The sequence below is a fragment of the Panthera uncia genome (genome assembly GCF_023721935.1).
Source record: "Panthera uncia isolate 11264 chromosome C1 unlocalized genomic scaffold, Puncia_PCG_1.0 HiC_scaffold_3, whole genome shotgun sequence".
Lineage (NCBI taxonomy): Eukaryota > Metazoa > Chordata > Mammalia > Carnivora > Felidae > Panthera > Panthera uncia.
Window position 1 is genome coordinate 63602375 of NW_026057584.1, and position 25109 is coordinate 63627483.

General features: G+C 41.7%; 1 protein-coding gene across 7 annotated transcripts in view; it reads left to right on the forward strand.

Moving 5' to 3' along the window:
• Positions 1-25109, forward strand: part of STK39 (serine/threonine kinase 39) — a 317745-nt gene that overhangs the window by 16806 nt on the left and 275830 nt on the right. Inside the window, exon 1 of one of the 7 annotated variants that reach the window (XM_049616069.1) lies at positions 4380-6606. The exons of 5 other annotated variants lie outside the window; for them this stretch is intronic. The gene's annotated coding sequence lies outside the window, so the exon portion shown is untranslated. Of the gene's footprint in view, positions 1-4379; positions 6607-13223; positions 14567-25109 lie in introns of those variants that run through there. One more of the 7 variants, XM_049616068.1, reaches the window with a different exon arrangement.

Below are 25109 nucleotides of genomic sequence, written 5' to 3' on the forward strand. Positions count from 1 at the left end.
GGAAAAGAGAAAAATTATCATCCAAGTTTGGGAAATAAAAGTCGAATTACCTCATGCACTTAAAAAAATGAAATGTCAAGAAGTTTATTACTGTGAACAAATTTATGGAAAGGTTTTTCTGAATTGGTGAAAAGTTTGGATTGCAAAATGTAACAAAGTTGATATACTCTTTTGGTTACAAGGACCCAGGACTCACTTAAGTTATACCCCTGAGTAATAGGGACATTCTCTATGAAGACAGATGTGGGAATATGGGGACAGGAATGTCCTCCATAACCCCAGGGTTTTGTAGCCATCAGGAAAAGCTGAGCACCCGGCTCTTGGGGAATTGTAGGGTTCTCATGAGCCACGTAAGTGGACAAGACCTGAGCAGAGGGAATTTTTGGGTCCTCACTTCAGAATCCTCTAATGTTGGTGTGATTTAGCCAGTCGGGGTGAGTCTGCTTTTGCCCTGTCTGCTTGCTTCTCTCTCCTCTGTCCCGTGGTTTCTGCTGGGTCAGAATTTTGGCTCATTCATACCTGTCCTGGCCCTTAAAGCTTCTCTTTTCAACCCTTTCCCTTTTGGCCATAGCTATGGCTGCTAATTGCTAGATTTTCTCTTTATTTACCAATTTTGATGCCAAGGATTGAGAATCCAGTTTTTACCAGACTCCCTGCATAGGACAGCTGCCAGCTTAGGTGGCCTCTTTGGACAAGGGTGAAACATGGGAAGCTCCTACCTAGGAAGGGAACTTGGGGGTGGCAGGCGCCATGAGTCGGTGTTTATATAACTTTGCTCTTAGGTTAGTGACCTATCCAGAATGTAATCCTGATTAACGTACTTTTTTTGTTAATACACACACACACACACACACACACACACACACTCACATACACTTTGTTACATAAATATATATACTTGTGATGAACTTAAGAAGCAGTTTATTCTTTTAAGTCAGTATATACTTCCCTGGGACACAACTTCCCTTTTTCCGCATAGAGTAAATTGGGAAAACTTGTACCCTGTCTCAGTAGTAAATGGTCTTCAATTCTGAAATACCAATGCCTGGATCATGAGGTATGTATGGTCTTGCCGTTTCTGATGGACTTAAATGTCTGATGAAATATTTCATCCTCTTTATGATGGTACAGTTCTGAAAGGAAGAGTATCTGGTCCTCCCTAATTTTATTAGGTATTTGGCACTCCAGTGTTTCAGAGATGAAGAGTTGTTTATATTTCTCTGAGCTGCTTTGTTTTCTTCCTAAGGGTCACAATCAAGTATCCCCCACCCCCTTTTCTTTCCTGTTCTCCTCCTTCCTCAACCCCAGTCAGCTTCTCCTTCAAAGTAATGGCTAGTGGATTGAATGTTTTGGTGACTCTTGAATTCCTGAGCCCTTGACCTTGGTGCCCATGTCTCTCAGCATCTCAAAGGGCAGTTTCCCTATTCCTCTTAAAAATGAGAAACATGCTCATAAAATGCTGTCTTAATTTGGTTTCAGATCACTTGAAATGTAATCTGATTTGAAAGGCAGCATTTAAGCTCCTGTTTACCAAAAGGTTTTGATTATCATTTTATAGGAATTTTTGTTGGGTAAAAGATAGATGAATAGCATAGCGACCAAATGGTCTTATTTCAATTTGGAAAGTTTCTTCTGGTGGTCTTGAATTCGGTGTTTTAATCTGCTTTAAAAATGCCTCTTAGCACATAAGCAAAATTAAACATTATTAAAGTCTGTGCAATGCTTTTTATTTTTTCCAAGAAAAATCTTTTAAATACTTTTTGGTAAGGACATGCATAATTTAAAGCTTTCATTTTGACAGCTTGGTTTTAGCTGATAGGCATGTTAATCTCTATTTGATTGCTTTGGTGGCGAGTTGAAAATCACCTAGTGCCTGGCTTAGAGTACATTTATAAATGTGCTTTCTTTGGTTTTCTTTTTTTCTAAGTTTATTAATTTATTTTGAGAGAGAAAGAGAGCTCGAGCAGGGGAGTGGCAGGGAGAGAGGGAGACAGAATTCCTGATGCGGGTCTCGATCCCACGAACTGTGAGATCATGACCTGAACTGAAAGCAAGAGTTGGACACTCAACCCACTGACCCACCCAGACGCCCTGGTTTTCATTTTGTGAAATAATAAAGTGAATTTTCTTACATGTTGCTGTATTATAGATTTGACTGTTTATCTGATTACCAGATTTAAATAAAAAATTTAGCCATTTTTTCTTTTGGATCTATGTCCCTTTATCCTTTTTTTTTTTTTTAAATTCTGGTGTATGGGTGGCAGCCTTTTCTGTTATTTTGTAGCATGATAGGAAAGTGGATTTGTTTTGTTTTTTCAAGAATTTCCCGTTCTTTTCAACTTTGGCTTAATTTTCATTATGTTCTTTCTCCCTTTGGAAGTGTCAAAGTATATGTAAATATGACTATATATAGAATATGTGACTGTTACATCGTTTTTTTTCTTTATGTACATAGAGGCAAAAGATACATGTGTATGAAATTGCATATGACCAAAGAAAAATTACAGGTAATGAAGTTATTTGACTCTTGGGGAGAATTTTATTGTATCTCTTGAGATCTAGTGATCTTTGAAGAAAAACGTTGGCAATTAAAATTCTCCTATTCTCCTCTCTACCTGGAAGACTTGAGGCCATGTAAGGGCAGTGTAAGCTGACAGGATGCTTCTGAGACTCCTGGAGGACCTGCTGTGTGTTGCCTGGCCTGAGTACTTGACATCTTTTATGTGCCATCCTTACCTCATTCTTGCCAGGATTGGTATGATTATCCCAATTGTACACATCAGGAAGTAGAGACGTGGGCCATCGCATAATCTGTTGAAGGTCACACAGCTGGATGTGAACCCAGTGACCTCTGGTTGCAAATCGCTTCCCTGCTTTTGCTATTTGACCTGCCTTTAGGATTTCTCAAGCTATCAGTAGAGTTAGTTTCTAGAGGAAAGGTCCCTATTTTTTTTTTTTTTAATGTTTATTTTTGAGAGAAAGAGCGCGTGCGCCAGAGTCGGTGAGGGGCAGAGAGAGAGGGAGGCACAGAATCCGAAGCAGGCTCCGGGCTCTGAGCTGTCAGCACAGAGCCCGACAGACATGGGGCCCGAACTCACGAGCTGTGAGATCATGACCTGAGCCGAAGTCAGACGCTTAACCGACTGAGTCACCCAGGCACCCTGAAAGGCCCCTATGTTTAAAGCAGCATCACATGGTAGTTGGGCTGAAACTTGCACATCAGGCCGACGTGGGCTCAGATTCCGTTGGCATCATTTTCCAGCTTTGTGACCGGGAGCCAGTTCCTTGGCCTCATTGTGCTTCATGGTGGTTCATCATCAAAATCAGGACCATCATGCTGGCCTTGCTGGATAATATAATGCATAATCAATAATGAAGATGATGATCGTAATTATAGCAGTTAGCACTGAGGAGCTATTTTTGTAGCTCATTTAGTCCTCACGGTAACACCATGAGGAAGGTTCAGGTATCTCCATTTTACATAGAAAGTCCTCAGCATGTGAAGTCTTTTTAAATTATTTGTACTTTCCACACCAGCGTACCTTTCCATTGCTGTGGGTAATTGAGGATTCACTGACTTGGAGAATTCACTGTCATTCAATAAATTTGAGCACCTGTTATGTGGTCATTCAGGTAAACTTTCTTTCTCTCTCCTAGTATTTTTTATTACTAGATAAAAACTAGATAATTACTAGATAATTTTTTACATAATATAACTAATATTTTAATAGGTTGTATTGTTAAAAGAGTAGTTTTATGGTAACTCAAGCACTAATTTAAGCATTCATAAATAGGAAACGCACAGACAGAATATGTGTCCTCCAAATAAATTAATACTACTGTATTGGTACAAAGGGCTCTGGAGATTCTGTGAGAGGACCAGGAATCTTTTAAAAATGCCCTCTATTCATCCACTCATCTCTTTCTTACCATACAAAGTACATAAAAATTTAGTCAATAACTCTGTTGCATAAGGCAGCAATCCATGGCCTGCCGTATACCTAAGTCCGTGATGGGGATGTGGGGAGGTTTGAAAATGTTATGAACATTAATGCTAAAGTGTTGACATCTATAAGGAACACAGAATTCCGGCAGCGGACTCATTCGTCTCATCGTAAAAGAGAGAAAATCATAGGGCTTTGCTCATATACTTCCCGACATTGAAACCAGACTAAAAAAATTCAGTCTAAACAACAGACTATTAAACATTTAAAAGGAAAACAAAAAAGAAAAAGAAAACACACAAATGCACCCCTCTCTCAACAATCCTGTAATATCCTGGAATCTCCTGTCAGGTAGTACAAACCTTTGTGTCTGTTAAGAAAGTTCTTCCTCACGTTTTGGAGAAGGTAGGACCATGCATCTCAGAATATGAAAAAGTGGGTGGGGGGGAGGGATGAGTCTATTCTTCAGAAAGACCTGAGCAGCTTTGGGCTGGCCACAGGTCAGGTTTTATACCTCCCTGCTTTTACTTGATCACAGGATGGGTTGACAATCCGTTTTTTGTGTTTGTTGAGTTCCAGTGTGTGTCACACGTTGCTCTATCTTGGTGATTTAGAGGAAGCTGCTTTTGGGGTCTGACCTTGAGAGACCTAGAAAAGTTTACAGGGGAAAACAGAACTGATTGCACCCCAGTGAGGTAATTGCCTGGTGGAGGTGTGTAACCAAAATTTAGAGCCAATCGCCCCATCCCCAAAGTCCTTCTGTCTTTTGTTAGTAGCATGTCATATATAGTTATTGTCAGAATCTTAAAGGAAGGGATTTCAAATCCAGTTTGTTAAGTTCCCACCACCCACTGTGTGTTGTAAAGTTTGTTTCAAGACAGAATGTAGTGAGAGATTAACAGGACTAATGTTTATTTTTGAGACAGAGAGCAGGGCAGGGGCAGAGAGGGGAACAGAGGATCTGAAGCGGGCTCTGCATGGACAGCAGAGAGCCCGATGTGGGGCTTGAAGTCTCATGAGCCACGAGATCATGACCTGAGCTGAAGGCAGATGCTTCACCGGCTAAGTCACCCAGGCGGCCCAGAATTAATGTTTTGATAAAAACTGGATAATTCGCATGATAAAAACAATTTTTGAAGTTTAGTGCTGTCTCTACAAACATGGGTTAAATGCTAGCATTAGTTGAATACATACGTCAGCACGCGTGTATGTATACATATCTGGCTTTTTAAAGACGTGCATGTATTAGCATCATGCTTTCATCTTGTATGTAAACTGTGGATTCTGAGATAATCAGTTTAAACTTTCAACAAGGAAGAGTTATAATGAAACGAAACAATGGTTTTTTTTTGTTCCCCCAGTAACTAAATTTACCATTGTTCTGAGAAATCAGCAAATGACCCCAGGATGTGAATTTAATCGAGTTGTGCCTTTGAACGAAGGTATCCTGGTTCTGGTGGGATTTTCTACTTCTCATCATCCTGTTCACGTGTTCACTTGCCTCCCTGTGTTGAAATCAACAGCAGCTCACTATGATTTAACCAAGTTAACAAACAATAATTTTAATACAAAAGTAATGAACGTGGGAAACAAAAGGAACTGTTATTTCTGGCTCTGTCAGCTCAGCACTCAGACTTTTTACCTTTTGCTGAAAAAATGTTTTCCAATTATGGTTTTCCTGTGAAGGCCCACTTTAAAATATAACCCCTTCCACAGAGCCTAGATTTACTTGGAGGTGCTGTTTGATTGTCAGTGACTCAGGATGTAGAATCTTACAATCTCCTCAATTGCACACATGTACAGTTGTATTATCTTTGGCAATTTAAGAAGTTCGTTTTGTTTTTGTTTTTGGTATTTTTTTTTTTTTAACATCCAAAAGAAACTAAGATATTTAGCGGAGAACTATTTAGAACCAGAACTTGCCCTAGAAATATTGGCCTTCATTTTATGATCTATTTTTCTTGATCCAGTTGAAAGAGATTTTGACATCTCTTCTGGCATTGCCTGTTTGTGTCATCTCTTTTCGAGAAAAGCTCTGTGCCCACGTTAGTCATCTCTTACACTTCATCAGTGCTGTATTAATATAATAGCTACTCTACCAAGGATTTTACACACACATCTCATTTAATACTCCTATCAAGGCAGTGAGGAAACCAAAGCCCAGAGGTTTAAAACAATTGCAAGTCTGATTCAGTTTCCCTCTCTTTCAAGTCCATACTCTTAACCATGACTGCCCACAGCTTAGAGTCTTTGTTCCAGGAGAACCCTCCCTCCCAGGTAAGTCAATAGCATAGTCCCTGCATAGCTCTTTAGAGGCTTTGTTTGGTCTTTATTGCTGTTGGTAGTTGAGTCTCAATATTTCATTCCATTATTTTTTCTCACATTGAAGATTGTTAACAAAGAACAATCTTGATTACCATGATTATTCAAGTACACAAGGAAATGATGACTCTTCCTCTCTTTTCTGTGTGAATGCTCCGTAACGTGCCATTATGTTTTCAAGTGCATACCACACTAAGATAAGTGAAAGATGCTTACATGATAAAGTTTAATGGAGGCTTGTGAATCAAGATTAGCCATCTCTCTACCTGTCTCTATATCTAGATGAAAGCAAGAAAAACAGTTTAAAGAAACTCAGCTTGTCCTCTATCCTCGCATCAAGGTAAGCAAGAGCCTGGATGGTCTGTGTGAAGGTATGAACACAGTCTTATCTTTTTAAAGGTTGATTCTGTTTAAACTTTTTTTTAATTTTTTATTTTAGAGAGAGAGAGAGAGTGTGTGTGTGTGTGTGTGTTGTGTGAGTGGCGGAGAGGGGCAGAGGAGCAAGAGACTCTTAAGCAGGCTCCATGCTGAGCATGGAGCCCAATGCAGGGCTTTACCCCATGACCCCAGTCCAGGATCATGACCTGAGCCGAAATCAAGAGTCATGCTGAATCAACTGAGCCACCCGGGTGCCCCTTAAAGGTTGATTCCAAGAAATGACTTCTTTTGCTCCTAAGCCTGGATCTTATGACAATGCAGATTGCTAGGAAAGCAGTGGAGAAACCAAAGGTGTGTGTGTGTGTGTGTGTGTGTGTGTGTGTGTGTATTGAGAGAGGAGTGCTTGCTTGCTGCAGACCACTTGGAGAGAAAATTAGGGTTGGGCTAGAAGCTCAGTGGAGGACAGAACAGTGGAGGACAGAAGGAGGACAGTGGAGGACAGAAGAGACCTACAAACAACCCTCTGTGGGCTAGTAGCAGGAGAGTAAAAGAAGCCCAAGGGAAAACCTTCCTGTCCGTGAGGAAGAGGGGCAGGAGAGGACTGGGCTAGAAGATCTCAGCATGGGGTGAGAGGAAGTCCCCCCTCCCCCTCCCTTCCCCACCCCCTTCCCCCTATTGTGACTTACCTGTACTCTGCATGGCAGCTAACCAGAAAATTGGGTTAAGTGTATATAGAAAGTGTCTGAAAACACCCAAAGTATCTGAAAAACAATTTTTTTGAAACTTACTTGACATAACGATACATGATTGGCTTACTAAAGTGCTTTAGGTACCACATAGGACTGGTAAGAAAATCGAGATTTTGCCCGGCCAAGGTAGGAGTGCTCCACAGGAATTGGTGTGTTGCCTGCCTTCCTGGGGCCCTGGGATCATTGCTTATCTGTTAGACTGATTACGTGTTCTCTCCTAAACAAATAGTCGTGGATGGCAAGGAACAGAAGAGTACCAGTCATCCCACGTTTTGTACTTCTGTGTTTGGTTTCATTTTGATGCAGGGGCCGTTGGTGATCACAGCAAGTGACACCGCTTGCCCAGGTGTCTCTGCTCCTCCTGGCCCTGCTGGTCTCTGTGGGTTGCACCCCCCCCACTTTTTTTTTGAATATTATTTAAGCTCTGCCATGATCTGGTCCCAGTGTGCTTTTTCAAGTAATCTTTCATTATTCCTCGTTAGTGCGATTTCCTGAAAATAAATGGCTAGTATCACCTTTTTGCCTTTGTAGACCCTCTGGCCACTTTCCAGCATGCTAAGCATCTCTCTTTTTTTTCCTAATATATATTCTGAGTATCTTTTAAGGTTCAACCCAAATGCCTATCCCAAATCCTTGATTCATGTAGTTCTTAGAGGAAATCAACTGTTGGTGGATAGTGCAGCTATTTGGGCAGAAGCTTATTTGCTCTGGTAGGAAACATGTCCGCCCCAGGTTTATATCCTGAGTAACGTTTAACAGGGGTCTTGCCACTTAGTGGGAGCCGGTCCCTATTTATTGAATGGCTGTGTGACCATCAGTCTTTTGACTGTGCTACTATTTTCTCTTTATCCAATTTAGGCTTTCCCGCCTCTCTTTTAGACCTTTTGGAATCTGCTTTTATTTTTTTCTCCCACTTTTATTTTATTTTAGTTTTTTGAGAAGTCTCTTCCGTGTTCTTGCCTTTGCTCTTGGTGGCTGGAATTACCTTTGGGGAAACATGACACTTTTTTGAGTTTGCCTCTTGGCCCTTCCAGTCTAATGATCAGGAATTTCTGTCATGAGTCATGTTCTGTAGGTGACCTGGCCCTTGCTCTGGTGAGCCCACCTGGGTTGAGCATTGGCTGTAAACTGGGGGCATAGAGGATTTCCACTTCTGTCCTTACCTTGGTACATGTGGTGTATCTGTAGTACACGATCACTATTTTTGATGGTCAAACGTTGTCTAGTCAGTTTCTTGGAAAAGATGATACACGTAGACACTGTGAAAGTGAACTTTTCCTGACATTTCTTCTGGGAATTTTCTCAGCTTTTGTAGTTGTCTCCAGGTGACTTCCCTACTTTGGACATCCAGGGCAGGCTTTTGGACCCTCTGTATGATGAAACAGAAACCTACACTGTCCTGTGGGGCTTCAGTGAGCAACAGCAGCAGTGTTCGTGTCCTGAAGAGAAAGGCTTTGTAGGGCAGAGCAAGGGCTAGTCGGTGGCACCCTTTTCCAAGTTATGTGGTCTGGTGCTGTTTCAGTCTCCTCTCTGTCAGGATTCCCATCAGCAAGAGCCATACCAGTAACTTCATTTATTGCCTCCTTAAAGATGACACGGTATTAGAAGATGTTTATATGATCCCTATATATCCTGGTATTTTCAAGGTGGAATTTAAATGGTTTCCTGCTAGTAAGTTGTGTCTGTCTACTAAATCATGACACTGAATCATGGACTTGACCTTGAAATTGTAGTTATGCCTTTTTTTTTTTTCCCCTTTTAAGAACACATTGGTTTTCAGGACCGGCTTTGAGATATCTATCTACCTTTGATCTAAATCTATACCTATCTATGACTCTTCTTCCATGATAATGAAAATCAATAGGAAATTGAACAAAGTAGATCTGTAATGGAATGGGTTCCCTGTATGGCACAGAATTCCAGGCACCCTTTGTGGATGTTCTTGGATACCTTGGGAGAGTAGGATGCTTTTGAAGATACTGTTAGAGCTTCAGTGAAGCACATTATCACCTGTTTGAGTTTTGGGAGTTTCTTCAGATTCATAAGGAAGTTCCTTGTGGCAGTATAGTCCTAGCAGGCCTAAGAGAAGTCTGCTTTACCTGACAAGCATATCTGCAGCTAAGAACCTAGGGCTGGAGCTGACCTTAGCCCAGCCACCTCCCTGCAAGCACCCAGGCTAACTTTTTATTTAAAGAGCTTCGTCCCCAGACCTTGTTGGGAAGAGCATCCCGGAACTATGCAGGTATTCACCTTGGTGGGGAGTGCCTGGTGCAGACATGATGAGAGCACCTTGGTTAATCAAAGTCCTCTCCTGTTCATGAGATCATCCATGAATAAGAGGTACCGTGGTCAAATCAGCTTTGTCTTTAGAAGGTTGAAAGAAGACAATGTCTTCTTTTGAAGGAGGCTTACAACAAAATTTCTCTAAGGACTTGTATTTCTGTAAGGTTTGCTCAAGCTAAGAATGATGTCTCACCACTTCATTAGATGACTCATCTCCCTGAAGAAGGACATTTAGCCCTTTCATCTGGACTGCCCCCAACCCAGGAATTTCTTGCAGGATTCCAAGGAGATCTTTAAACAGCCAAACACAACTTTTGCTTTGGTGTGTAGGCACACTTCTGTTTCTGTCAAAATAAATTAGGCTGGTAAGTCATAAAATTAAGAAGATATTTTGTGACTTGTGTTTATTATTTAACAAGTACAATCAATAGCTGGCCTCAAAAAACAAAACAAAAACAAAAATCCAAACCAATCCCAGCTTGGTTGACAGAAGATCATTTTACTGTTTGCCAACAGCGAGGATGTACCTTCTCTGGACACAGAGGCCTGTCCTCTGTCACCTCTGATTTCATTCATTCTTCCCTGTTCCATGTTTCTTTGGTTACCTTCCTCTTTTCTGCCTCTGTCCTGTGGATTGGGTGGGCAGATGAAAGCCTAGGAGGGAGGTGCTGGGAGCCCTTTCCACATCTCAACTGTTTATTTCCTGTCTTTCCTTCATGTTACAAAGTTTCTCCTTACTTTGCTTTTATCAAGTCCATGAATGACTCCCTTTGTCAAGCTTATTGGAATGCCCTGTGGGAGGGATGCTGTGCAAAAAAATAATTGTATTGCATAACTGTCCAGTCCTTAGAGATGCCAGATCACACTTGGCACTGGAACAGACCCTCCTCTTTAGCAGGTCCTATGAGAGCAGGGCACAGTGCGTCTGAGAGGTAGCTCTGTCCTCCGCTCTAGTACCACGGACATGACCTTTACCCCAGCTCTGATAAAAGGCTTTTTTTTATTTTTCTAAAATGCTTATGTTTCCTTAGCCCAGAAGGAGATGTTTCCGTGTGTGCATGTATGTGTGTGTTCTGTATATGATTCTTTTCAGCTGGCGTTCTTCACAAATGTCACGCTTGTCTCCTGTGTCACCTTGAGGCAACTGACATTCGTGACTAAGTATTAAAAAGGGCAGACCTTTAGTTTATTTTCATGAAAACAAAATCCCAGAGAAGTCTGTTAGATACAGTGTAATTGAGCAGGTGACATGTTGATGTTTGGGGTTTGGTAAACATCCAGAAAGTGCAGAGTTTTTGGCATGGTTGTTGAAGGAGCCAGAAGCTCCAAGGTGAACTTCATGGATTTTCTACAACACTGTGTGTATCCTCTGAACTAACTCCAGGTCTTTAAACTTAATACCAAACAGCCAGGCCAGGCGGTCACCAGGCTTCGGGAAGGGTCATCTTGGAGCAAAGAATCATGTGATGAACCATCCAGTTAACTTACTTCTTTTTCCTGTAAAATCACCATAAATCCCCCTCAGCTTGGAGGGCATGGAAATGGACGGAGGGGCATTGCTGTCTTCTGGCTGTTTGGTGGTCACAGTAGTAGTTTGCGGGAGGGGTTTGGCTATGAAGGATGCATGTACAATAGCTCTAAAAATCAACTTATTGGGCGCTTTGTGGTTTAGTCGGTTAATCGTCTGACTTCGGCTCAGGTCATGATCTCGTGGGTCATGAGTTTGAGCCCCATGTCCGGCTCTGTGCTGACTGCTCAGAGCCTGGAGCCTGCTTGGGATTCTGTGTCTTCCTCTCTCTCTGCCCTTCCCCCTCTCTCATTTTGTCTCTCTTCTCTCTCAAAAATAAATAAAAACGTTTAAAAAATTAAAAAAATTAAAATGAACTTATTACAGAATAGGGTTTTATTTTGGTATAGGTAGGAGCATACCGTGTTGATTCTTCATTATGAAATTCTCACTAATTGGCATATTATGTATGATCAAGTATAAAATACAAACCAGTCATGAAAACTGAATAAACAGTGTGAATCATGGTACATGTCTTGAGCTTCAGAACAGCCAGAAGGGATGGTGTGTGCTCACGTGAAGAGAGCGCCAAGGTACATAGCAGAGACTAAGAAATGAAGAAGAGAGGTGAATACCATTTCTTTGGGCAATGAAGAAAGGCAGCAAACCAAGACAACGTGTTGGCCCCAGGTGTGGAGGGTTTAGGCAAGCCCCCCTTTTGTTCAAGGCACACTGCCGTCAGCAGGCCAGGCAGAGCTCTTAGCAGAATTATGCTGTGTCACATTTGCTTTGGCTTTCATTTGTGCTTTCCGCCTTCCTCATTCCTTTTCCCCTTTCAGCCTTCTTGAATGTTTATGTTATCTTTTCACTTGGGTATGTTCTGGTAAAACATGTTGTTTTGCATGCATTTTTTTCCTACAGTGAAATTCACATAATATAAAATCAGTCCTTTCTAAAGTGAACAATTCAGTTGCAGTCAGTACATTGACAATGTTATGTAACTATCACCTCTGTCTGGTTCCGAAACTTCACAATCCCTCCAGAATGAAACCCCAGGCCTACTCAGCGGTCGCGCTCTGCTCTTGCTTCTCCTCAGCCCCTGGCAACCACCACTCTGCTTTCAATTTCTAAGGATTTACCTATTCTGGATATTTCATATAAATGGAAGAGTACCGTACGTGACCTTTTGTGTGTGTGCATGTATTTTTCAGTCAACTTCATTGAGGGTTAATTTACATTGGTAAAACGCACACATCTTTTAGTGGACCTTCTACGTGGTGTTTTTGTTTTTTACATCTTTTGCATTCATTTACTGCAACTGAATGAGGGAAGACCCTATCGTCACCTTCATTTTGCAGATGGGCATTGAGACTCAGGGAGGCTGATTTGCCTTAGGTTGAACAGCGTCTGAGTGGCAGGCAGGATGTGAAGTAGGTGGACTGGCTCCAGAATCTACCAGAATCCATGCTGACCACTGTTATCCATGGCCTCTTGGATCTCTATGCAGTCTCAGAGCTTGCTTTCCCCCCAGACAACAGTGTGCTATTTTCCCACATTGACAAAAAGGGGCTATGGAATATTCTGCTGTTTGTATGCACTATAATTGAATAATTTCCCCAGTGGTGGATTTCTTAGGTTGTTTCTATTTTTTTTTTTCTGGTCATTAATCATATTGAAAGGAAGATGAAAGACCAAAGAACATTCCAAAGTAATATATATTTGTTGTAGAAATATAGCCCAGCAAGGAGAATAAGCAAAAAAAAAACCCACATATAATTCCCTTCAGAGGTAACCACTGCAAGCATTTTGAACATAGCTTTCCAATCTCTTTTATCTCTTTTTTTTTTTTTTTTTTTTTTTTTAAGGAAGGGAAAAGAAAGCCCTTTAGGAAAAAGAATGACACTGTAAATGAAATTTTGGCATAGAAAATTTACAGTATGCTGTGAACTTCTTTTTATCTAATTAACAATAGTGAATATTTACTAAGTGCTTCAAATGTGACAGGGACTATGTTAAGTGTTGTATTCCATTTCACAGGAATCCTGTGAGTTGTGTGGATATTCTAGCAGATGAGGACATTTATGTCTGCTTTAAACTTACATAAGTGGTTTTGTGCTCAAGCTCATACTATTTTTTTTTTTATTTGGAACTATGTTCTTATGATTAATCTGTTTAGGTTGCTGTATTTACCTAGACATTTGTTCCCCTATGTTTCCTTATCTCCTCCATCTCTGGGTCCTCATACATAGCACTGCAGGGGAGATCCTGTCATAGACTTATGGAATATATGTCCAGAAACAGGATATAGAGCAGGGAACATATATGTACTTATGACTAAGTATTGACAGAGGCAGATTCTTCCCCTGAATGGGGTTATGTTAGAGTCTATACTCCTATGCTACATGCTTTCTGTGGCTTCAAAAATGTGTGTATAAATGCCTAGAGAAAGGACCAGAAGGATATACACCAAATCAGCAACACTAGGAACATGTACAAGGGGATCAGGAGGAAGATGAGCCTTACTGGTCATGACTTGAAATTTTTTTTTTTTTTAAGATTTATTTAATTAATTAATTAATTCATTCATTCATTCATTCACTTATTTATTGTGGTCTCTATACCCAACGTGGGGCTCGAACTCATAACCCCAAGATTAAGAGTTGCATGCTCTTCTGACTGAGCCAGCCAGGCACCCCGATGATTTAATAGGTTGTAAGGAGAATGTTTTCACGTGTAACTTGTCATTATAATTTACCATTTAAAAATATGGTCTGAAAACAGACTTTTAGCTAAAGTTTACTGTTTTATGCTGTGAACACTTTTGGAATTTTGAAATGTGTGGGTCAAGATTAGTCATAGCACATGGACTGGGTTCTTTCGCAAGTTGGTGCTTTTTGGAGCATGCTCTAAACAGGTTTCCTAGTAATACCTGCAAGCCCTCCTTAGACATTTAGTACAGGTCCCCCACATCTCAGGGGGCTCAGGGAGGTTAAGTGGTTTTCCCAAGGGTGCAGGGTTAGGAGTGTTAGCCAGGTTCAGTGTGGAGAAGTGGTTCTGGAGTGGTAGGCTGGAGGAGAAGACTTCTTTCTGAAGGGTTTATTGACTGGAAATCAACTTAGGAGGAAGGTGGGTGCTGTTTCCTGCAGGTGAGGTAGGGAGGAAACATTCTCAAGAACAGTAAGTTTCACTAACTTCCTTATATAAACACTTAACCGAATGAAGGTATTAGTTTTCTCTGTTTACTGAGCACAAGGTATTAAGATAATCTTTGCCTTATAAGTCCCTTCTCTCTGTAAAATGAAGGTGTGTGGTCTTTCAGGCTGTGAGCTTCCTTCTTTTCACCTCTTAAGTGAGAGCAGCAAAGGTTCTGGATGACTGAAGAGGTACTTTTTAAAGGTCTTTCTCTTGCTTGTTAGTTTCAACTGAGATGCCTCATTCTTTCTATAGAGCTGAAATGAATAATGATCAATAAGTCACTTTCTGAATAAGTGTGACAGAGCGGGTCTGTTATCTGCAAGGAACCCTCCCATCTCAGGGCCCTGGCAACAGTGTACAGTTTGGTTTATAGTGGAATCAGTGAGTCTGTGTCTGAATTTTATTTTCGGGACCAGGATTGGGAATATTTACATGAATGCGCTGTGCTGAAAGAGGTGTTTGCACACAGCTACGGTGAAAGGTTTCCTGGTGTAGGTTTCCTCCAATGAGCTACTTGAAGACAGAAGACAGACTGTTGATGATGCTTTATGAAGTAGAATATTATGTAAAGTTAAAATAAGTTGGAAGGCGTATGAAGATACAAGGTCATAACTTTAGGACAGGAGTGTTTCCTACCAGCAAATACTATCTGCAACTCAATGGTTTGGGTGTTTAAAGGCACAAAGCATGGTTAAGAAGGCAGAACTTCCTGCTTCTCTGTTGTTCCCAGGGTTGGTGAACTCTGTGGAAACTCTAGAACAGAAATGACCATTATGAACAGGTGCACAGGTGTGGTAAATACTTGGTGGATGTATGCTAACCAATAAATAATTAATACTACTTCCTCTTGACTCATATGGTTGAAATGAAGGATGGTCAGTCTAATTGTAATGTATATTTCTGTTGAGCAGAAAACTTGAGCAATCCTGCCATATTCAGTAATACTCTTGAAATGAAATAGGTGGGGTGGGAGAGAGAACAGTCATGCTTTGCCTTCTGGGTGGGTTTTTAAAAAAAAAATTTTTTTTTTTAAATTGATTTTTGAGAGAGAGACCAGACAGAGCACGAGTGGGGGAGGGGCAGAGGGAGATGGAAACACCAAATCTGAAGCAGGCTCCAGGCTCTGAGCTGTCAGCAGAGAGCCTGAAGTGGGGCTAGAACTTGTGAACTGCGAGATCATGACCTGAGCCAAAGTTGGACGCTTAACTAACTGGGCCACCCAGACACTCTTGGGTGGATTTTTATTGTCTTGGTTGATAACTAATGGTAATTGTTTGCCTTAGCATATTGAAGGTATAAGATTTGTCAGTAAGGTCAAGAGGATTTGAAGTTTCAGTTTGTTCAGTGTGATTAAATGCCCATGGGGAGGACGAGCCACTAATTAGTTACCTTTCCTTTCTTTCTTTCTTTTTCTTTTTTTTTTTTTTTTTAGTTTATTTATTTATTTTGAGAGAGAGAGGGAGGGAGGGAGGGAGAATGAATGAATCCCAGGCAGGCTCTGCACTATGAGTTCAGAGCCGGATGTGGAGCTCAAACTCACAGACCTCACACACCGTGAGATCATGACCTGAGCTGAAATCAAGAGTCAGAAGCTTAACCTACTGAGCCACTCAGGTGTTCTGTTACCTTTCCTTTTTAAACTGTGTTTTAACTTATTTTGAGAGAGAGAGAGAGAGAGCTCAAGCAGGAGAGGGGCAGAGAGAGAAGGAGAGAGAGAGAGAGAGAGAGAGAGAGAGAGAGAGAGAGAGAATCCCAAGTAGGCTCTCCACTGTCAGCACAGAGCCCAATGTGGGACTCGAACCCACGAACCGCAAGATCATGACCTGAGCCTAAACCAAGAGTTGGCCACTCAACTGACTGAGCCACCCAGGTATCCCATGATTGAAATTTTGATGAGTGTATTTTTGCTTTATTTCAGAGACAGGCAAGTGGAATAATAATCAAATTGTGTATCATTTTGTGTAGATTGCCCTTATGATAAAAAGAAAACCTTCCCTGCTGTTCTCACCAAAAATAAAAAGGAGATTAAAGATTTTTATGAGTGGATTTTAGATACATTATTCAAAGTATGACAGTTTGCTTAACTAGTAGATAAATCAAAGGGCATGTGTGTGTGTCTTGATGTTTCTGTGTAGCTTGTATGATCTGGGACCCGGTAATGAAGTTTGCAGTACCTCTAAGCTAGAAACTTTGATGTAACCACAACGTATATTTTCTTTCATAGCCATTCTCTTAGCCTGCATGTGTGGGCCCCTTTCAAGAAAGGGTGGGAAAAAATGGTGGTAAATGACCTTTGAAGGGAATGTTTTATATTTGCATTACAATTCTGTGAGTTTGAGCTTTTAAGTTTGACAATTGTGGGTGGTATTTGTGAAGAGTATCAGTTTCTAGTATGTTCTGAGTAGTGGTGATATAATCCTTAAAAAAATATAAGCACATTTAGATACCTCTTTTATCTGCTCTGATGGCTTTAGAATGGTCATGCCCTTGTAACATGGGTAGGAATGGAGATTGTTTTCAATCATGTTAGTGTGTTATAATAAAAAAGTTGCATATCTAAGTAGACATTGAGCTTCATGATTGAGACTTTTTTTTTTCCAAAATAAATATTTTTCTGGTTATCTCCCAAGAATTTCCATCTTTCTTTTAAAAGTCTAACTTCTTAAAATTCATTTGACTTTGCTTCCCTTTTTTATTTATTAAAAAATTTTTTTAATGTTTATTCCTTTAAAAAAATTTTTTTTTAACATTTATTTATTTTTGAGACAGAGAGAGCATGAACGGGGGAGGGTCAGAGAGAGAGGGAGACACAGAATCTGAAACAGGCTCCAGGCTCTGAGCGGTCAGCACAGAGCCCGACGCGGGACTCGAACTCACAGACCGCGAGATCATGACCCGAGCCAAAGTCGGATGCTTAACCGACTGGGCCACCCAGGCGCCCCTAATGTTTATTTTTGAGAGAGAAAGACAGAGACAGAGTGTGAGCAGGGGAGGGGCAGAGGGAGAGAGAGGGAGACATAGAATCCTAAGCAGGCTCCAGGCTCTGAGCTGTCAGCACAGAGCCCGACACAGAACTTGAACTCACGAACCATGAGATCATGACCTGAGCAGAAGTCAGTGCTTACCCGACTGAACCACCCAGTCGCCCCAGGCTTTGCTTCCCTTTAAAAGAAAAATTATTGGGCGCCTGGGTGGCTCAGTCGGTTAAGCGGCCGACTTCGGCTCAGGTCATGATCTCACGGTCCATGGGTTCGAGCCCCGCGTCGGGCTCTGTGCTGACAGCTCAGAGCCTGGAGCCTGTTTCAGATTCTGTATCTCCCTCTCTCTCTGACCCTCCCCCGTTCATGCTCTGTCTCTCTCTGTCTCAAAAATAAATAAATGTTAAAAAAAAAAATTTTTTTTAAATTATTTAATCTCTACACCTAATGTGAGTCTCAAACTTATGACCCTGAGAACAAGCACCCCACGCTCTTCCGACTGAGCCAACTAAGGGTCCCTCATTTGACTTTGCCTAAGATTTTCATCACCGTCAATAAAAGTGTATCAAACTGATTCTGTGCAGTTTCTTCATCCAGGCCTGGGGATGCAAAGGAGGGGGGCAGAGCCTAAGATTTCTGGAGGTTAACCAAGATAGAAGGTAGGTAGGCTTCTCTGGATTCAGGTAGAACAAGGTGGAGAATGATTTTAGGTGGATTTTTGGTGCCCCTGGATGTCCACTAAGCTTGTTTTCTCAGGTGAGCCTGGGCTATGGGGTGGTAACATATGGTGTAACAAACAACCCCCAAATCACAGGAGCTTAACGCAACAGAAGTGTACTTCTGAGAGTCTGGGAGGTGCCTCGAGTTGGCTCTTCTTCCTGCAGCAGCTTGGGGCCCTAAGCTGCTTCAGTCTTGTGGGCTGCAGTCTGGTTGCTGCAGGAGGAGGGGGGCAGGAGGGGAGGAGCTGCCTGAGCTTCCCTCTGCCTCAGCAAGGAGAGCCACTCATCACTGCTCCCACTTCATTGGCCTAGCCATCCCCAAGGCCCTGTCTGTTGCAAGGCGATGCAGTGCTTTTGTGCTGAGGAAGGATACTGGTGTGTCTGTCACATGCATACAATTGCAGACTGGGATCTCAGAGAAGAGACTGGAGCCAGAGATGAGGATTTGAGAGGTCATTTACAGTAAAGGATACAGTGGTGTAAGTTTCTAAGGGAAAGTATGCTCTTAAAGAGGGTTCAGTTTCCCATGATGGATTTTTTTCAAAGTTTATTTATTTTGAGAGAGAGAGAGAGTGCAAGTAGGAGAGGGGCTAGAGAGAGTGGGGGAGAGAGAATCCCAAGCAGGCTCAGCACGGTCAGCACAGAGCTTGAGGTGGGGCTCGAACTCCTGATCCATGAGATCATGACCTGAGCCAGAATTGAGAGTCAGACGCTTAACCTACTGAGTCACCCAGGCGCCCCTCCATGATGGTTTTTCTGCATTTGACTTTCTTCACAAGCCAGGCAGTATGCTACCCCAGAAAAGTTTAAGGATAGCTATTGCTAGTGTCAGGAAAGTTAGAAAGGTTGGTGCTGTTAGTTTTCATGCTGTGTTGACATTGTCTGCTTCCAAAAGCATACTTGCAGTTGCTTGATTGACCACTTTAGGGTGATATAGGTCTTATAGGTTAGCTTATCCTTAAGTCTTGATGACAGCAGGTTGTGTTGGCCAGAGCTTAGGTGGTGAGGTGTAAAAAAACAAAATGAAAAAAAAGCTTATTATTACTTTTTGTATCTCCGTAGGCTTAGGAGACAGTTTGTATGTACTCTTATGGATATTAAACATTATGAGGACATTGGCTTTCTACTATCTTTTTTCCCATGAGTGTTCATTACTTGAAATTAGAATGTGTGACCATACATCCACAGAGAAGGGACCTTCTGGGTCAGACCAGGAGCCAGTTTTTGAGTGTTTACTGCCCTAGTTCTTCACTTCTGATCCTTCCTTTCCCACCCCTATTTTTCCTTCTCAGCAGTTCTTCCTGTTTACTTTTCCCTCTGTGGTCTTTGGGAGCAGGCAGACCAGGATTTGGAGCTTCTACTTGTGATCAGCTGTTTGACATTGGTCAGGTCACTCTCCAGGTCTCAGTGAACTTATCTGTAACATGGGGCTAAATAGCTGCCTCATGAGATTCTTAGTGTTAGCAATGTATGCAAAATACTACAGTACCTGGTACATTTTCATTGCTCAATAAATGTTAAGCTATGAGTGGTATTATTGCCATTTCCCATGTTTCAAGGCACATCTTGAATAATTCTTTCATAAAAATCTTTTTTTCATTATTTCACCAGGCAGAGGATAGAGTTTACAGATGTTCCTCAATTTATGATGAAGTTACATCCCAATAAACCCATCATAAATTGAAAATACTGTGAGTTGAAAATGCATTAGTACACCTAACCTGGGGCACCTGGGTGGCTTAGTAGGTTAAGTATCTGATTCTTGATTTTGACTCAGGTCATGGTCTCACAGTTCAAGCCCCAGATCGGGCTCCGCACTGACAGTATGGAACCTGCTTGGAATTCTCTCTTTCTCTCTCTCCCTCTCCCTCTCCCTCTCCCCCACTCATGCTGGCACTCTCTCAAAATAAACTAACAAATATACCTCATCTGCTGAAAGTCATAGCTTGGTCTAGACAACCTTAAGTGTGCTCGGAACACTCTTAATAGTCTCTAGTTGGGCAGAATGAAAACAAAGCCTATTTGATCACAAAGTGTTGAATATCTCATGTAATTTATTGAATACTGTACTGAAAGTGAAACATAAATTGATGTAAGTGTATCAGTTTCCCCTCAGGATCACATGGCTGGTCGGGAGCTGCAGCTGCCACTGCCCAGCATCGTGAGAGAGGATCCCCACTACACATCGCTAGCCCAGGAAAAGATCCAAATTCAGACATCAAAGTACAGATTCTCCTGAATGCATACCACTTTTGTGGCATTGTAAAGTCTCGTGAAGCAGAACCATCCTATGTTGGGGACTGTCTACATTCCATTGAGCTGCCAGAGCACTTTTGATCTCTGCTGATATTTGTATTCTTTTTTGTACACATGTGCTGGTGAACTGAGACCGCACATCTCACAGGGCAGTAGGTATCCTTTACTCATTGCTGTATCTGCTGTCTTGCTTTCATTGTGTGGTGCATTTAACAGATGCCTAATTAAAGGGTAAATTGAGTCAAAATGAGATGTAAGGAGAGAGGGCTCTACTGTGTTTAGAAAATAGTCCACCTTTGGGTAAATTCTCCTAAGTTGGAAACATAAATACTCTTGAAATAGTGCTCAGTGACTTCCCTACTTAAAGTATATAGATGATTCCCACTGTTTATGTAATTGAAACTTTAAGGCAACAACAACAAAGGAAAATTAAAGAAATAATGAAAGCAACGCAAAGGGCATAAAGGTTATCACTATCATGAAGTAGCTGTTCTTGAGTACTCAGGAGAGCTTAATCCAGCCTGAGTCATTTATATAGCTGAGCAGGTGGCTTTCATTTCCCTGTGCTCAGCTGCTTGCAAGGCCCACAACTTTCTGATTGGTTTTGCACCGGGAAGTTGTACCTCCTAAGGTAAAAGAGACGTATTAAATGAATCTCTCCAGAAGTTGAAATCCGATAAAGAGAGTGGATTCACCTAGAATTACGCTTGTATTGTGGATCCAACTCAAGTTACTGGAGTTGGTTTCCGTCCCCTTGGAAGGGCATCACAGGAAGCTTGGAGACGTGTGTGAGTTCTCTCTCCTCCTTACCTACCTCAGATCACAGCCTTGGAACATTGGATCCTCAAATATATCCTTGAGAAACTCTTGTGTTTTTCATTCCCTTTTTCTCTTCTAGAAGTGAGTGGAATGTGGGGTGTCTGTCCTATAGATCTGTTAACACTATAAAATGTTAAAGAATGCAGAGAGACTTTAGTATGCTGAGACAAGTACTCTCATTTTAGAGTTCTAGGGGTCATGTGATTTGCTCACACATGGAAGCAAGAGTCTTGATCTCATTTTTGCTACAACACTTAACTCATCAGGTGTATCTTTGTGATTGCGCTGGGAAGTAGGTGTTGTGGTGTGTGCTCTGGACAAAGAAACATAGGTAGATGTGCCAGCTGTGGGCTTTTCTGGAGTCTGAAGGAGGCCCTCATGAGGACACGGCTGTCAGGGAGTGCGCTTTGCGTCGGTGGTAAACCAGATGGATGTAACAGGGCAGGTAGAATCATACGAATTGGGAGCTTTGACTTGAAAATCTGCTTAAAAAGAACTTGAGTGCTAAAACACATTTCCTTGTTATCTTGCCTTAACTGTCGAGAGTAGAGCTTAGAGAATTGTCTTCTCCTGAGCCTTTTTCAAAAATCTAAGGGAGTGAAACCTATATATAAAAAACCCACTATAGTAAAACTTCTTATCCGTAAAATTCTCAATAGTGAGTAATTTAAAGTTGGCTTCAGAGATTTTTTTTTTAACTTTAGTATTATAAAGTAGATTTTTTAATTAAAAAAAAATTTTGGGGAGAGAGAGAGAGAGTGCGAGCACAAGTGGGGGAGGGGCAGAGAGAGAGGGAGACACAGAATCCAAAGCAGTCTCCAGGCTCTGAGCTGTCAGCACAGAGCCCCACGTGGGGCTTGAACTCATGAACCATGAGATCATGACCTGAGCCGAAGTCTGACGCTCAACCGACTGAGCCACCCAGGTTCCCCTAAAGTAAATTTTTGAATTGTAAAATAACACATGTTGATTGAAGAAAAATTGGTTAAGATGTAGGAAAAGCACAAAGAAGAAAATAAAAGTTACTCATAATTCCACCTCCAAAAGAGAAAACGGTATTTTAAGGTGTTTATTGTATATTCACAAAGTTGGGATTATATTGTACATAATGTTTTATAACCTGTTATCTCTATGAAATATTATTAATTTCCCCTTTGTCCTTACATACTATTCCAAGATAAATGCTACAGGATTATTTAAAAGTTGCTTTCAACATTTTCTTATGAAAACTTTCCAAACATGCAGCAAAGTTAGAAAAGTTTACAGTGAATACCCATATACCCATCACCCATAGTCTGCCATTAATATTTTACCATACTTGGCTTTATCATGTATCCATCTGCCCACTTACTCTCTCCATCCATCAATCCATCTTAGTGCTTTTTCCATGCATTTCAAAGTAAACTTCAGTGCAATGTATTACTTGTAACTAAGCTTGTTTACCTTCACAATTTTGTTTGGTTTACACCATTTTTCAAAGAATTTGTGTTTGCTGAGCACACACAAAGGAAAACCTAGAAAAGTTGCCAAGAGAATTTTGTTGGATGTAGTGAGAAAGGACATCCAGTGATTTAAAATTTGCCTTGGGGCAAAGTATGCATCATTAGCATCTGAAGTGGCAAATAAAGAACCAGGAAGAATGATCTCTTTCTGTCTCTGCTTTTATGCCTGATTCAGACTTGAGTATGGGGACAGGAAAAATCTTTAGAAGGGCTAAGGCTTCTCTCTTCTGTTGGCCCAAATGCTATCATGCTTGGTAAATAGTGAACGTGGGCTGACCTGCAGAATGGTTCCTGCCAGCCTCCAGGTGGGGTGGCTGTGGACCCAGGATTGGGCATTCCCTGCCTCTTCCACCTTGGCTTTCCTGGCAGGAGGGTGAGGCATGCTTATTTCTGCTCTAGATAGATTTCCTGCCAGTTTACCTGGGCTTCCTATTTGCACCACAGGTTCTTTCTGTTCTGGTGAAGGTGGTGAAATGTTGAGGGGCCATTGTGTTGACAGCCTTGGCAGGCACAGAAAACACCCCTTGTTCGTATGTCTTTGGTGCTCACTTTTAAAGTTGACTTAAACTGTCTACTCCCAGGGGCAAGGCCAGGTGTGGTGACCTTGCTTTGTATACGGTTCCTGTCATAGCACCCTGGGTATTAGGCACTACTTGCTGATTGACAACTAGCCTGTCCCCGTTAAGCCTCCCAGAGTTCCTGTAGTTGTTTGCTGTGCAAGCATGGGGTGCCTTCCACAGGCATTTCAGAAACACACATTAGTTCTCCCAATCTTAACCTTTTCTCGTGTTTTCAAGTGGCTGCAGGCTTTGAAGAGAGAAGGCTCTGTTTCACATTCCAGAGTGTTCAATCTTGGTGTCACGTCAACACCATTTAAAACGATAAGAAAAGCCTCGGCTCTGACATTGGCAACAGCTCTGACATGTTCTTTGTCATAAACTCGGCCCCGGCTAGCTCCCCTTCCTAGGAACCGAGGTCTGTGGAGCCCTAGTTTTACATTAACTGCGTCCCGTAAGGCGAAGTGATTCCTCTTCCCTTCCTTTGTCTCCATTTCTTCCTTTCTGTCATTTTTGTGAGGGCAGTCAATTCTTGGCCATCTCAGGGGAGTCATCTGGTTTCTGGGTAACCCAGGTTCCTCGATTTTCCCCTCCAACGCTTTCAGTTCTTCATGACTGGGTTGGCCAGGAAAGGACATCTGGTTTCTCCCCCACTTCCTCTCGATCCCCTCTTTTAGGCAGAATCCCTCTAACTCTTAGAGCTACGGTTCTCCACTGAGGGAGATTTTGACCTCCTCTTCCTGCACCCTCTGGGACATTTGTCAGTGTCTAAAGTTTGGGAAGCCCTGCCCTTGATCTAACGATGCCTTTTATTTATTTATTTATTTTTTAATCTTGCCGGTGATGTTATATAACTCCCCTGCCATTATTGTACTGTTCCCTTGTCAGAAAGTTCATCTGCACGTCTAACCTCAGTCTCTTATGCTTCTCCATCATCTTCTGCATATGATCCTGTTCTCCCAGCCCGATCTCAGTTAACCGTTAAATTTATCTTAGAACCTCATTTCTCTTTTCTTAATCTCTCCAGATGTTTTCCGAATTTTTCAAGTATTCTGTCCATTAAATTGTAGTAACCCCATCCAGAGAGAGCATTCTAGCAGTTTGGACACTGCTGCATATGATGGAAGTGGTTATCTTTGGGGTGGAATTTTGGAGCAGAGGAACATGACTAACTGTGCAAATGACCAGTAGAATAACGAGAAAACTGAGACTTCCGCTTATCAGAGGGAGATTTTCCACAAGTCTTTACTCTGTCACTTATAAAAAGTTTGATCTTAGGTCTGTCGTTTCCTCAGGCATAAAATGGGGATGAAATACTTCATAGGGCTGTTTGTAGTAAAAATGAACGGGATTACGTCAGTACCAATGACCATTAGCACGTGTGAGTAAATAGCACTTGTGATTTCATTCACCGTGTCCATGACTTGTGTTGGAGAAAATAGTCCTGGCTTTGGGAAATCTACAGAGATAGTTTGAGTTTGATGGTGGTTTTCACGCTTTGTTTTGTAGAGGAATTCCCAGGGAGCTTGTTGAAGAATACAGGTCCTCAGGCTACACCCCCAGAGATTCTAGTTGGGAAGTTTGACCAAATGCGGGCATTTTTCTTTTCCACAGTAGCTCAGGTGGGTCTGATACAGCCGGTTCACAGGTGACACTGGGAGAACTGGTGGCTGTGTGCCTACCAGGCAAGCATACAGGAGGGGCCTCAGCTTTCTCAGGAAGCCTCTCCTGTAGTTGTTTTCTGTTTCTCTGGGGCCCTTGACAGAGGATTATCTGTTAGGGCTGTTTCAAGTAGGACAAAACTGTTCTTTGTTCTTGCTTTAATGACAACTGGAGATATCTTTTTATTGGATGGTCTCCTTGAACATTATTTTGATTCAGGGTCCCAAGTCTTTTGGGA